The 14,843-nt window shown below is 39.4% G+C and overlaps 1 long non-coding RNA gene across 1 annotated transcript in view; it reads left to right on the forward strand.

The window, feature by feature from the left end:
• The window catches only part of LOC144613958 (uncharacterized), a 45,534-nt gene that overhangs the window by 8,862 nt on the left and 21,829 nt on the right, over positions 1-14,843 (forward strand). Inside the window, exon 3 of the long non-coding RNA XR_013551458.1 lies at positions 7,361-7,569. This is a non-coding gene — a long non-coding RNA (uncharacterized LOC144613958). The remainder of the gene's footprint in view (positions 1-7,360; positions 7,570-14,843) is intronic.

A 14,843-nucleotide genomic window follows, 5' to 3' on the forward strand; every position in this document is an offset into this window, starting at 1 on the left:
TTTTATTGATTTTTTATTTTGAACATTCTTATACATTTTCTTCTATTTCTGGATTCCTATTATTAGGATTTCACAATTTCTAGCTGGTCTCCCAATGTTTCTGTCTACTTTTACCATTTTTCATCTGCCTTTACCTTGCTTACTGGAAACTTTTCTTAATTTTTTCATTCAACCATTTAAAAAAATTTTTTTAATGTTTATTTTTTGGAAGAGAGACAGGGGTGAGTGGGGGAGGGACTGAGCGAGAGGGAGACACAGAATCCAGGCTCTGAGTCAGCACAGAGCCCGACATGGGCTTGAGCTCACGAACCTGAAGATCATGACCTGAGCCAAAGTCTGGCGCTTAACCAACTGAGCCACTCAGGTGCCAATTTTTTCAGCCCCTTTATGGAGTTTTTATTTTTGCCATCATGTTTTTAGTTTCAAGAGATTTTCTTTTTCTTTTGAGGGACCTCTGCATCCTTTCAAAATAGTATCCTATTCTTGATTAATTGGCAATACCTTTTCTTATCTCTCTCAAAATATTAATGGCAGCATTTCTTTTAAAAAGTGTTCTTTTCTCTCATGTGGTTTGTTTCCTCCAAGTTGCTTTTTTTCTGTTTATTTCTTTGGTTTCTGTCCTTCATACTGGAAACTTCCTTCGGATGTCTGGTTGTTTTCATTTCCTCAAGAGTAGGGAACTAAAAAAAGCTGCTTATAGGCTCCAAGAGGGGAGGGGAAAGGGGACATTCACAAAGGGGTAGTTGGGGACCACTACTGTCAGTATATTTAGATATGGTTTATTGGGCTGGCCAAATTCCTTAAAGGAAACTTTTCTGATCTCCTTTCATAAAAACAAAGCTGCCAGTTGCTGATTGGGAGAAGAGGCCAAGGTGTCTCGGGATCTGTGTTCAGTACTATATGCCCCACTTGCAATTATGCTTGATGTCAACGGTGCTAATCTCCCGAGAATAAACCCTTATGGTCTCACAAGGTCACCCTGATGGCCCAGCTTCAGAGTAGGCAGAAGACCTGGGGTCCAAATTCTTAGTAGACTCTCAACCAACTGTCCTTTTTCTAGCTCTTCTTATTCCACTTCCCTACCTCCAGAGGTGCCAGAGGCTGCCACTACCTGAACCCATGGAGATCCTGCAGTGTAAATTGAGATGAATGTCAGCTTTCCTGACTTACGATTCTATTTTGCAGGGTTTGCTAAGCCATCTGTTTTGTAGCTTCAAAATCTTGCTTCTGTTGCCTCCTTTCTCTTTCCTCTTCATTGGTGGGGGGGGGGCAAGCCTTTATGCAAATCCCTTCACTGTTGTTTTAGTAGGGTTGTGAGAGGAGTAAGAAAAGGTAGATGCCTGTCTTTACCTGGAAGGCCTTTGGTGGGATCTTTGAAAATAATTTCTGTTTATGAAGCTTCTATTCATTTAAACATTCTTTAAATGTTTAAAAAAAAATTTTTTTTTAACGTTTTATTTATTTTTGAGACAGAGAGAGACAGAGCATGAACGGGGGAGGGGCAGAGAGAGAGGGAGACACAGAATCGGAAGCAGGCTCCAGGCTCTGAGCCACCAGCCCAGAGCCCGATGCGGGGCTCGAACCCACAGACCGTGAGATCATGACCTGAGCTGAAGTCGGACGCTTAACCGACTGAGCCACCCAGGCGCCCCACTTTAAATGTTTTTAAAGTAGAAAAGTTAAGATTTTTTTTGTGGTCAAACATAATTAATTTGTGTATATTATTTCTTCCCTTGTTTCCAAACTTAAGAACTCTTTGTCCTATGTTAAGATTAGGTATTTACTTGGATCTGTCCTAAGTAAAATTGTCAAGTAACCATGGGTTTTTTTGCACCAGCTTCCAATCTTCTATTGGTGATGATGCCCTATCCCTCCTTCTGGAGTGTCCCCGATGCCTCTGAGAATCCCCATCATGCCTTCTGTTCACTAACATTCTCAGCCAAGACCCTTTCTTTTCTTCCATGGTGACTCCCTATGCTTAAGGCCTTCTCCAGTCCCATCCACCGCATTAAAATATAACCTGTCCAGGGTCTTATTTCATTATGCTCTGTTCTTTCTTAGCCAACTAAAGGTACAAGAACTGATTTAGAGGAATTTTACCTTCATTATTGATTTAATCCTTACGACAACCTAGTGTGGTAGATATTACTAGTCCCATTTCATAGATTAATAAATTGAGGCCTAGAGAGGTTAAACCTCTCTTATCCAGGGTCACTAGGCTGGTAAGTCAGAGAAGGTCTATAGTACAACAGCTTGTAACCACTGTATACATTCTCCCTATACTAGAAAATATTTACTGTGTTAACTCACGTAATAAGACATTTAACAAATTTTAATGGCTATTTTTTAAGGCAGTACTTTACCCTAAATAGTGAGTCTGATAGTGAAAATTTCGAATACAACTGAAGTTTTAGGCAGCAGGGCCTTTTATTACCATTTAGGGTTACCTTTCTCCTCCCATCCATTCCCACAGAATGCAGCGTTGATTTGGCATTTTTAACACTGCAGCTAACGATCATAAAAATAAAGCCATTTAGGACCATGAAAAGCTCTGCAGGAGTTACGTTATAAACTATAGCACTCAGTTGAGAAAGACTAGCTTTTAAGCAGTGTATTTAGATATTTTGGCATGTTATTAGACACATACTTGAGCCCATTCTCCATTTCACCTCTGTATTTTCAATTCAAAGAAGGATTTTTATTCTTTGTGGAAACAAATGATATCAAAATCACAAGGCATCTTCTCTGATTATTTCCATCTAAGGTTATTTAAACACTGTATTTATGATTTCATACACATTTTTTATCCTTACTGGGCTATGTTGGTTTCTAAGAACGAATAACAGAGTATTCTAGATCTTTTCCGGGGATTCAGTATTAGCCTTCCTGTAACCCAGAACACTCAGCTCTCCACCTGACACCTGACACCTGACATCAAGTTGATCAAATCCCCCAGTTTCATACAAAAACACACGCATTAAAGGACTACTGTGTGCATTGTATCTGACATCAGAATAATAAGACAATGACTCTTCAGAGAACTCATGGTCTAGAGAAGAGAGACATATAATATGCCATAAAAATGTAAGAAAAAATATTTTAATTTTTTTAAATGTTTATTTTTTGAAAGAGAGAAAGAGAGAGAGAGAGAGGAAAGAGTCGGAGGGGCAAAGAGAGAGGAGGACAGAGGATCCCAACCAGGCTCTGTGCTGACAGCACAGAGCCGGATGTGGGGCTGAAACTCATGAACCTGTGAGAACAGAAGTCTGACCCTTAACCGACTGAGCCACCCAGGTCCCCCCACTTAAAAAAAAAATTTTTTTTTTGAGAGAGAGAGTGAGAGAGAGAGAGAGAATGAGTGGGGGTGGAATTTTATTATTTATTTATTTATTTATTTATTTATTTATTTATTTATTTATAAGTAGGCTCCATGCCCAACATGGGGCTTGAACCTACGGCCCTCAGATGAAGAGTTGCATGCAACACTATTGAGCCAGCCAGGATCCCCAAGGAAAAGAAAATTTTTTTAATCCATTCCTGGGGTGCCTGGGTGGCTCAGTTGGTTAAGCATCCAACTTTGGCTCAGGTCATGATCTCACAGCTTGTAGGTTTGAGCCCTGTGTGGGGCTCTGTGCTGACAGTTCAGAGCCTGGATCCTGCTTGGGATTCTGTGTCTCCTCTCTCTGCCCCTCCCCCACTAGCACTCTGTCTCTGTCTCTCTCTCAAAACTAAACATTAAAAAAAAATTTTTAAATCAATTTCTGAATTTTATCTTTTACACTTCTAGACAAAGAAAGGAGGCTTAAGACTCTTTGCTTCCTTACCTCCCACCCCCATCAAAAAACCCCTGAATCTTCTCATACTCTGTCTTCTCTCAGTAAATGGCATACAGGCAGATTTTCAGGCCCCAAACTTCTATTATTCTTAATGTCCACGTCTATACTCTTCTTGCTGCTCTAAATCCAACCTATCAGTAGGTACCGCCAGCTCTAACTCTGACATGCACTGAGCAGCTGACTGGTGTTCGTTCTGATGGCTGCTGCACTAATTTAAGCACTGCCGTTTCTCACTTGGACTCCTACAAATACTTCCCGAATGGACTCTGCTTTCCTTTCTTCCATTTTTGCTCCATGACAAATTATCTTCACAGAGCAGACAGAAGCTCTTTTAAAAGTGACATCAGGGGCACCTGGGTGGCTCAGTTGGTTAAGTGTCAGACTCTTGATCTCAGTGCAGCTCTGGATCTCACAGTGGTGAGTTCAAGCTCCAGCACTAGGCTTGAAGACTGCTAAAAAAAGAAAAAAAAAAAAAGCACATCAGCTTCTGTTTCAGTCATGGTGGAAACAGGGCCTGGATTCACCTTCTCCCATAACAAGAAACTGGACAAAATGTATTTAATACTTGCTTTCAAGCATTAGACAACTAGCAGCCCAGTCCTGTCAGCTCTGAGAGAGAGGAAACAATCAGGTGAACCCTGTGATTGTCCCAGGTTACCTGTAGTAGTTTCTAGGCTTCGTGCAGACAAATCCCAGAGGTCTTACTGAACTGAACAGACAGAGATGGCGGTTTGGGGAAGCCAAAGCAGTGAGAACTTGTGCAGCACCAGTTCTTGAAAAGACTTTACTTTCCATATCAAATGACCTTCCTCGCTATGTTGTCAGTCAGCTTTCAGTTTCAGTTCCCTTTATTTATCAATCATTACATCATTACCAAAGCATCTTAATTACTCCAGCTTCAAACAGTCCTACGATGAGGGGGCTTATGGCTTCCAGTTTTGTTCTTTCTTCAAGACAGTTACTCTAGGTCTTTTCTACTTCCAGAAAATGTTTAGAATCAGCTTGTCTATTTCTAGAAAAAAAAAAGTCTGTTAGGATTTTTATTGGAATTGTGTTGAACTTAAAGATCACTTTGGGGGGTGCCTGGGTGGCTTAGTCAGTTGAGTGTCTGACTTTGGCTCAGGTCATGAGTTCGGTTCATGGGTTCAAGCCCCACCGTGGGCTTTGCACTGACAGCAGGAGCCTGCTTCAGATTCTGTGTCTCCTTCGCTCTCTGCCCTCTCCCACTTGTGCACGTGCAAGCTCTCTCTCTCAAAAATAAACATTAAAAAAAATAAAGATCATTTTGGAAAGACTATTAATCTAATTATACTGTATCTTCTAATCCATGATCATGATATAACTTTCCATTTATTTAGATTTTCTTTAATATTTCTTATCAATATTTTGTATTTGTCACTGTAGAAGTCTTACACAATTTTTGTAAATTTAATTTTAAGTATTTTATTTTTTTTAATGTTTATTTATTTTTGAGAGAGAGAGAGAGAGCACAAGCAGGGGAGGGTCAGAGAGAGAAGGAGACACAGAACTCGAAGCAGGCTCCAGGCTCTGAGCTATCAGCACAGAGCCTGATGCAGGGCTCAAACTCACTAACTGTGAGTTCATGACCTGAGCCAAAGTCAGACATTCAACCAACTAAGACACCCAGGTGCCCCAGTAGTTTTTTTTTTTTTTTTTAATGTTTATTTTTGAGAGAAAGTATGTGCACATGGGGAAGAGAGCAGGGGGAGGGGCAGAGAGAGAGGGAAACAGAGGATCCAAAGTAGGCTCTGCACTGACAGCAGAGAGCCCCATGTGGGGTTTGAACTCACAAACCTAGAGATCAGGACCTGCGCTGAAGTTGAACCCTCAATCGACTGAGCCACCCAGGCGCCCCTTTAGCAGTTTATTTTTGATGCTATTGTAAATGGTGTTTTAAAATTTCATCTTCTGATTATTTGCCGGTAAACAGAACTATGATTGATTTTTGTATATATTTAAAAAAATTTTTTAATGTTTATTCATTTTTGAGAGACAGAGAGAGAGAAACAGAGCGTGAGTAGGGGAGGGGTAGAGAGAGAGGGAGACACAGAATCTGAAGCAGGATCCAGGCTCTGAGCTGTCAGCACAGAGCCCGACATGGGGCTCGAACTCACAAACTGTGAAATCATGACCTGAGCCGAAGCCAGACATTTAACTGACTGAACCATCCAGGCACCCCGATTTTTGTATATTAAACTTCTATTTTATGACCTTTAAAATTCACATATTAAACCTACTAGTTCTTTGTACATTCATTTTGATGTTTCTGTATAAACCATCATATCATTTGTAAATAAACACAGTTTTATGTTTTCCTTTCTATTCTAATTCCATTGTGGCCAGGGAACATACTCTGTAAAATTTCAATATTTTTGAAATTTCATGAGACTTGTTTTATGGTTTATCATTTGGCCATGTCCAAGAATTTTCCAGACGTACTTTAAAAATGTTTTTCCATTGTCTTCTGGAATCTATTGTTTCTCATGAAATATCATTTCCATGATGAAATACCATCATATATCATTGCTCCTCTGTACGAAATGTTTTTCTCTGGATACTTCCAATATCTCTTTATTTTAGTTTTTGGTTGTTGGACTGCGATATACTTAGTTGTGCTTTTCTTGTATCTATTTTGCCTGGAATGTGTTGAGCTTCTTTGGTAGGTAAGTAAATTATTTCCACAAATTTGTGGAAATTTCAACTATTTTTTTCTCTCGCTCTTTTTTTGGTTCCATTCTCTTTCTCTTCTCATTCTGAGACTCAATTTGCACATCTGTTAGATCACTTAAAATGTCCCATTATTTGTTCATTATTTTTAATGTTCATTTGTTGTGTTCATTATTTATAATCTTATATCCCTTCCATTTTCAGAATGTATAATTTCTTTTTTTATTTTTAAAAATTCATTTTATTTATTTTGAGAGAGAGAGAGTGTGTGTGTGTGTGTGTGTGTGTGCGCGCGTGCACAAGCTGGGGAGGAGCAGAGAGAAGGAGAGAGAGAATCCAAGAAGGCTCTGAGCTATTAGTGGTCTCTTGAACTATGAGATCATGACCTGAGCTGAGATCAAGAGTCAGACGCTCAACTGACTAAGCCACCCAGGTATGCTCCCAATATATGATTCCTAATAGTCTTTCTTCATGTTTGCTGACTATACTGATATTGAGAATTGCCTTCCAGGCCACCAGCTACCAGAAACATAATTGAGTGAGGGCCCAAGTTGTTATATTGTGAAATCCATGACTGTTTGTGCTTAGGCCACAAGTTCTCATGGTCCTGGTCAAACACTAAGGAACCCTCTGATGGCTCATGTTGGCCTGAGGACTCCTTGTTGACATTCCTGAACTTTCCTTAGACTACATGACACCTAATGTTCCTTCCTCCTCTCCTTCACTCCAGGTCAGACTTGAACTGTGGTATGATGGCTATCACAGCCTCCCCCAGTCCCTTTTCCATTTTCTGTAAGAAGCATTTCCCTGAATGCATTCTTAATGTCTGCTTTTAGGGAGTACCTGGAATAACACAGGTAAAATCAGGAGTGTTCTGAGAAAGCAGGATGGAAAGATGAGGATTTGAGACTGTCTTGCCTACTACCTGGCAGGCCAACAGGATGGAACGAGGAAAGTCTCTGGCAGAAGGCTGCAGCTCAACTGCTGAAGGTTTTACTGGTGGTGAACTAGGAAAGTATATCTGTGGAAAGCAATGTTGTTAAAGGTAAGATAATACAGACATACATCCAGACTGTGTTCTGAAAACTATTGATGCGTTTGCATCAAGGGTATACTTGCCATAAATGAGTGTGGCAGGGAACAAAGGCAAACTTGTCCAGGGAAACACAGACTCTTCTGGTGGCAGACTTGGCTCAAGGATTCTCCATTGCCCTCTCCAAACCTTCCATAGACTGCACAGACAGTCCATCCAGCAAACCTTCCTTTCCTCTCTCCTTCACTTGGAATCAGACTTACATCCCAGTCTGATGGCTCTCTGGCTTTTTCCAGCAACCTCCCTATATTCTCTCCCAAGTGCTTCCTGTAACACAACACTTGCATGTTTAATCCCTTCTTGGTGTCTACTTCTGAAAAGGGCCAGGTTAACACATTGGCCCTTTCTTCTGCTATCTCCAATAACTGTTAAGCCCAACCAATGAGCGTTTTCATTTCATAAATTATACTTTCCAGTTATTGAACATATGTTTGGCTCTTTTTCATAGTTTCCATTTGTCTGTTGACATTCCCCATCTATTAGTCATTATTCCAGTACTTTTCATCAATTTCCTAACAGATGAAAAAAGACCAATTTCTTATCTAGACAAACGTAAAAAAAATTTTTTTAATGAAGTTGAATGTTTTATTATTAAACTATTTATCTTCCTGCAAGGCTGTTGCTTCACCATATAAAAATAGCACCAGCAAGCACAATATATTACAAAATTAAGATAGTATTGTTCTTGATCTGACCTGAGACATCAGGCTACATAGTAATGAAGTCTTTCATTCATGCCAGTTTAGGTAAAGTTCCTATTTCTTGCTGAAGGAACCCTGATTCATATAGTTAATAAATATAACATGTATTCATTTGTTACTACAATAGTATTTGTATAGGTAGGCCACAAAAGGCCTAGAATATTGATCCTTTCAGTGAATTACATTTTGATCTTGAAGAAATTGTATCTCTTCTTTCTAATATATTTTAGACAAATCCAACTCCAAATTACTTTTTTCCACTAAGCGTTAATGGTGCCTTTTTTTTTTTTAATTTTTTAACATTTATTTATTTTTGAGACAGAGAGAGACAGAGCATGAATGGGGGGGGGGGGCAGAGAGAGAGGGAGACACAGAATCGGAAGCAGGCTCCAGGCTCTGAGCCATCAGCCCAGGGCCCGACGCGGGGCTCGAACTCACAGACCGCGAGATCGTGACCTGAGCTGAAGTCCGACACTTAACCGACTGAACCACTCAGGTGCCCCCAATGGTGCCTTTTCTATTCATGCTCCTGTTTTATGTTATATACCCTTCCTGAGTAATCTTTTTCACTGCCATTATTTCAGCAACTCCCTCTATGCTGATAAAACTAATTTCACATGTCTTGCTTAGTCCTTACCTTAGAACATTAAGAACCAGATACTCAATTGCCTTTTGGCATGAACATATCATTATTTCCCATGTACCTCAATGTTAACTTGTCAAAATGAACTTAATCACCTTTCTCACTAACCATGCTTTCTTATAACTTAACAATATTAACTAATGAACGTAGAATCTACATGATCGCTAAAAGGTGATATCCTTGACTTTTGCCCTTTACCTTTACGTAAAACCAAGCCATCAAGTCCAGTTATTGATTTAGTCTCCAAATTGTTTATTAAATCTATCTTCTCTTTACTACTACCATCATCTACTTTAGTAACATCGAATTTTAGTCTCAACCTCTCCCCCAAGACACTCCCCACTTATGCCACAGCTCTATTCGAATTGCAAGGCTATCTCTAAGGTGACTTCCTATTACATAGAAATTACAAACTCTTCTTTTTTTTAAGTTTTTTTTTTAAATATGAAATTCATTGTCAAATTGGTTTTCATACAGCACCCAGTGCTCATCCCAACAGGTGACCTCCTCAATGCCCATCTTCCACCCTCCTCTCCCTCCCAACCTCCATCAGCCTTCAGTTTATTCTCAGTTTTTAAGAGTCTCTTATGGTTTGGCTGTCTCCCACTCTAACTTTTTTTTTTTTCCTTTCCCCTTCCCTATGGTTTTCTGTTAAGTTTCTCAGGATCCACATAAGAGTGAAAACATATGGTATCTGTCTTTCTCTGTAGGGCTTATTTCACTTAGCATAACACTCTCCAGTTCCATCCACGTTGCTACAAATGGCCACATTCCATTCTTTCTCATTGCCAAGTAGTATTCCATTGTGTATATAAACCACATCTTCTTTATCCATTTGTCAGTTGATGGACATTTAGGCTCTTTCCATAATTTGGCTATTGTTGAAAGTGCTACTATAAACCAAGTGCCCCTATGCATCAGTACTCCTGTATCCCTTGGGTAAATTCCTAGCAGTGCTATTGCTGGGTCACAGGGTAGATCTATTTTTAATTTTTTTGAGGAAACTCCACACTGTTTTCCAGAGTGGCTGCACCAGTTTGCATTCCCACCAACAGTGCAAGAGGGTTCCCGTTTCTCCACATCCTCTCCAGCATCTATAGTCTCCTGATTTGTTCATTTTATCCACCCTGACCAGTGTGAGGACAAACTCTTCTTGATCTCAGCTTTGCCTCCCTCTCCTATTTCCCTTCCAGATACTTAGTGTCCCCTGATTTACACTGGAGCCATTGAACTTGTTCCACAATATTATTCTGTAACTTGATTTTCTACCTTGATTCATGCTGCTGTCTCTTTTGAACTCTTCCCATGCTTGTCACCTGTAACTTTTCCCCTTTCCTTACATATTAGTTCAGGCAAGAACTACTTCAGGATACTACTCCTGAATTTCTGAAACCACATTAGAGACTCTAGACTCTCATAAATGATGCACCTATTTTTGATTATTATTATAATTATCACAGTGATCCTTTCATTTGTCTCCCTCTCATTCATTTTTATGCTGCATTCACTATCTTGTAGGCAGGGTAAAATGATGAAAGTATAGGTATACCTTAGAGATATTGCTGGTTTGGTTCTAGACTACCACAATAAAGCAAAAAAAAAAAAATCACAGTACAGTGATTCATATGAATTTTTTGGTTTCCCAATACATATAAAAGTTATATTTAGCTTATACTACAGTCTATTAAGTGTGCAATAGCATCATGTCTAAAAAATGTATATAGCTGAATCAAACAATACTCTGTTGTTAAAAAGTGCTAGCCATTATCTGAGCTTTCAGGGAGCCATAATCTTTCTGCTGTGGAGGGTTTTGCCTCCATGTTGATGGCTACTGTGATTAGCATCTGTTGAAGTCTGGAGTGGCTGTGGCAAAATCCTAACACGACAATGAAGTTTGCCATATTGGGTGATTCTTCATAACTGATTTCTCTGTAGCATGCAATGCTGTTTGATAGCATATTGCTCACAGTAGAACTTCTTTAAAAATTGTAGGCAATCTTCTCAGACCCTTTCACTGCTTTATTAACTATGTTTATGGAATATTCTAAACGCTTTGTTGTCATTTCAACAATCTTCATAGCATCTTCACCAGGAGTAGATTCCTTCCCCAAAAACAATTTCTTTGCTCATCCATAAGAAGCAACTTCTCATCCACTGAAATTTTATCATGAAACTGCAGCAATTCAGTCACATTTTCAGGCTCCACTTCTAATTCTAGTTACCTTGCTATTTCCACCACATCTGCAGTGACTTCCTCCATTGAAATCTTGAACCCCTCTAACTCATCCATGAAGGTTGGAATCAACTTCTTCCAAACTCCTAATAATGTTGATATTTTGGCCTTTTCCCATGAATCATGAATGTTCTTAATGGAATCTAGAATGGTGAATCCATTCCAGAAGGTTTTCCACTAACTTTGCCCATATTCATCAGAGGAATCACTGTCTATGGCAGCTATGGTCTTCTGAAATGTGTTTTTGTAAATAATAAGACTTGAAAGTCAAAATTAATGCTTGATCCCCAGGCTACAGAATGGATGTTGTGTTAGCAGGCCTGAAAACCACATTCATCTCATTGTACATCTCCATAAAAGCTCTTGGGTGACCAGGTGCATTGTCAGTGAGCGGCAATATTTTGAAAGGAATCTTTTCTTCTCAGTGACTGTCTCAACAGTGGCCTTAAAATATCCAGTAAACCATGTTGTAAACAGACATGCTGTCATCCAGGCTTTATTGTTCCATTTATAGAACACAGGCAGAATAGATTTTGCATAATTCTTAAGGGCCCTGGATTTTCAGAAGGGCAAAGGAGCATTGGCTTTAACTTAAAGTCACCAGCTAGAGTAGCCCCTAACAGGAGAGTCAGCTTGTCCTCTGAAACTTTGAAGTCAGGTATTACTTCTCCTCTCTAGCTGTGAAAGCCCTAGTCAGCGTCTTCCAATAGAAGGCCATTTTTCTACATTGAAAACCTGTTGTTTAGTGTAATCACCTTCAGTAAGGATCTAGCTAGCTTTCTGCAGCTTCTACGTCAGCACCTGCTGCTTCCCCTTGCACTTGGATGTTATGGAGGTGGCTTCTTTCCTTAAACCTCAGGAACCAACCTCTGCTAGCTTCACACTTTTCTTCTGCAGTCTCCTCACCTCTCTCAGCCTTCCCAGAATTGAAGAGAGTTAGGGCCTTGCTCTGGATTAGGCTTTGGCTTAAGGGAATGTTGCAGCCGGTTTGATCTTCTATCCAGACCACTCAAACTTTCTCCATATCAGCAATAAAAGTGTTTCACTTTCTTATCACTGGTGTGTTCACTGGATTAGTGCTTTCAATTTCCTTCAAGAACTTTTCCTTTCCATTGATAACATGGCTTACTGTTTGGTGAAAGAGCCCTCGCTTTTGGTCTATCTTTGCTTTCAACATGCCTTCCTCACTAAGCTTAATCATTTCTAGCTCTTGATTTAAAGTATGAGACATGTGGCTCTTCATTTCTCTTGAACATTTAGAGACCATTGTAGATTATTAGTTGGCTCTTGTGTCTCAGGGAATATTGTTGTGTCTTAGGGAATAGGAAGTCCTGAGGAGAGGGATAGACATGGGAAATTACAGGTAGGTTAAGCACTCAGAGCATACACAATGTTTGTCAATTAAGTTCTATGTCTTATATGGGTGTGGTTCGTGATGCCCTAAAAACAATTACAATGGTAACATCAAAGATAATTGATCACAGATCACCATAATAAATATAATAATAATGAAAAAGTTTGAAATATTATGAGAATTATAAAAATGTGACACAGAGACAGAGTGAGCAACTACTGTTAGAAAAATGGCGCTGATAGATTTGTGTGAGTGTGCCTATATAGTCAGTTGCAGATACTTCCATTGAACACTAGATGTCACTCTGATCTTTCATTTGAAAAAATAATACCATGCTGTTTCTACCTCTAAAATGAAATTTTTTAAAAAAGGTTGTTTTGTTTTGTTTTGTTTTGTTTTGTTTTTTATTTCGAGACAGAGAGCAAGCAGGGTAGGGACAGAGAGAGAGGGGAAAGAGGAAATCTCAAGCAAGCTCTGCACTGTCAATGCAGAGCCCTATGAGGGGCTCAAACTCACAAACTGTAAGATCATGACCTGAGCCAAAATTAAGAGTTGGACACTTAACTGACTGAGTCACCCAGGTACCCCTAAAGTCAATTTTTAAAAATTATCTTTTGCCTGGTTAAATCTTCGGGTTAAAAAATGCTGTCAACCTGAAATTTTCTTTTAACCAAATTTTTAGACTTATGCAGATTCAAAATGTTAAAGGGTCAAAACAAAAGCTAATTAATTTTTACAAAATCTGCTGAACAATTTCTTATGAGTTAGCTTAGCATGGCCTGCCCAGCTAGTATTTGCTGACTATCAAAAGAAATGTATAATTTTGAAAAGCATGTAATTAATTTTATCTTTGAAAGCATGGAACCTGGAAAAGGGTTGAAAAAATGTTTAAGGCTTTTTTTTCTAAACTTCACAAAAGGTAAACTCTCACCTTTTACAATAAGAATAGTAAATATTTTATGATTTATTGTGATTATCTGCAGAAACTTCAAATATTCAATAATTTAAAAGAGGTCTGAAATATACCAAAATGATACTGTCTCAGGGAAAACATTTAGAACATGCTTTAAAAAGCAAAGTGTTAATAGTGGCTCAATTTTCTAAAAAGTCTTTAAAAATATTTCTTATACAGAGGAAGACTCACGTTATATTAACTTCTATTTTCTTACCAGCTTTGTAAATGACTCTAGTCCCATCTAATTATGCTAACCTAAAATTTGGTGGTCATTCTTGATTTTTTTTTCCTTTTCTCCCATCTTCTATATGCAAATCTTTGACGAAGTCTTTTGATTCTGACTCCAAAATGTATCTCTAATCTATTACTACTCTGTCTCCTCTGCCACCACCCTGCTTTCACGCCACTGGCTGTCACCAATAGGCAGCTTTTTTTCTTCTCTCTGCCCAAGCTGCTAAGCCACTAGGAGTCCTCAACTCTGTAGGGGAAAAAGACCAACTCCATTTTATTGATTTTTAAAAAATGTTTTATTAATTTTTTGAGAGAGCGAGCATGTGGGCAGGTGCAAGTGGGGGAGGAGCAGAAAGAGATGGGGGGGGGCAGGGGATCCTGAAGCGGGCCCTACACTGATAGCAGTAAGGCCAATGCAGGGCTCACTCACCAACTGTGAGATCACGACCTGAGGACCTGAGCGGAAGTCCAAAGCTCAACTGACTGAGACGCCCCAGGTGCCCCCCGCAACTCCATTTTAAATGTATTCTACATAGAGCCCTTAAGGAGCAACCTCAGGTAGAACATCCTGCAAAGTTGAACTGATCTAAAGAAGTTCACATATGGGGTGGCTGGGTGGCTCAGTGGGTTAAGCATCTGGCTCTTGATTCTGGCTGCAGTCATGATGTCACAATTGTGAGATCGAGTCCCACGTTGGGCTCCACACTGGGCGTGGAGCCTGCTTAAGGTTCTGTCTCTCCCTCTCCTTCTGCCTCTCTCCCTCAAGCACGCACGCACACACACTTCCTCAAAAACAAAAAACAAAACAAAAACAAAACAAAAAAAAATGTTTACATACCAAAAAGAACTATGACACACTGTGATCTCAGGAACATCACATAGCCATCCAAATCAGTGCTTCAAGGAAAGAGAATTCAACATTGCTATCTCTCTGTTATAACAGATGTTACTGACAATGTTCTTCTCTTTGTTGGTTTCTAAATGATCAGAACTGCCAAAATGGGGTTATTTGTATTAGTGAAAGAACAGTGAGTCTTGAAAGTATTTCTCTTGTGGCAATAATCCTTTTTGTTATACTGTGAATGTAGCTTCTGCAAATAATTGAAACT

Source organism: Panthera onca, chromosome D3 (genome assembly GCF_046562875.1).
Source record: "Panthera onca isolate mPanOnc1 chromosome D3, mPanOnc1 haplotype 2, whole genome shotgun sequence".
NCBI classification, from domain to species: Eukaryota; Metazoa; Chordata; class Mammalia; order Carnivora; family Felidae; genus Panthera; species Panthera onca.